The sequence below is a fragment of the Chiloscyllium plagiosum genome, unplaced genomic scaffold (assembly GCF_004010195.1).
Source record: "Chiloscyllium plagiosum isolate BGI_BamShark_2017 unplaced genomic scaffold, ASM401019v2 scaf_2890, whole genome shotgun sequence".
In the NCBI taxonomy this organism is placed as follows: Eukaryota; Metazoa; Chordata; class Chondrichthyes; order Orectolobiformes; family Hemiscylliidae; genus Chiloscyllium; species Chiloscyllium plagiosum.
In genome coordinates this window covers 87,308-88,144 of record NW_025215303.1, presented here as the reverse complement: position 1 = coordinate 88,144, position 837 = coordinate 87,308, and positions in this window count along the sequence as shown.

Here is an 837-nt window from a genome sequence, read left to right as displayed (position 1 = left end):
GTGAAATATAGCAATTTGCAGTGTTGAGGTGCTAGGATTGTTGTTGAGGATCTATTTCGTGTATGTATTGGTGCATTGGCAGTACCTTTTTCCAGTTAAATTATATGGTCCTTTGTATGTATACCTTTATTAATGTCTCCAGCCTCAATGCACTACTTCAGTGTGTGACTGAAATGGAGGTGTTTTGCCTGTGTTTACTACTTTAACTGGGAGAATGTTTGTTTGTTATGTAGAGTAAATTGCTTTAGGTTAATTTAGTTTGTAAATCACGAGTTTAAAATTGTCTTCAAGGAAATCATTGTGATGTATTCTTGTATATAACTTGATTTTTCTGGTAACTGAAACATCTGTGAAAACTCTTAACTAACAATATGTGAGTAGTCCAACAGGTTTAATTGGAAGCACACTAGCTTTCGGAGCGACGCTCCTTCATCAGGTGATTGTGGAGGGCTCGATCGTAACACAGAATTTATAGCAAAAATTTGCAATGTGATGTAACTGAAATTATACATTGAAGAATTGATTGTCTGTTAAGCCTTTCATCTGTTAGAATACAGTGATAGTTTCACTTCTTTCATGTGTAAATCACAAAACCCTTTTTTTTAAATTCTCGGGTTAGCTGTTAACAATGGTGATAGCAAGACAATGTGTTGAAGGTGTTAGCCCCCTGTGTTCTCTGTCTATGACCTGAAGTTTAGATTGATTCCAATCTAAAAAGTGAAATAACCGAGTTTTACATAAATTCATGCAGTTTTTGAGCTCAGAGTTCGACATGAATCTATGTGGTTTTTGAGCAAAGTGCAATGTAACTTTGTACCAAAAAAATTCACCACACAC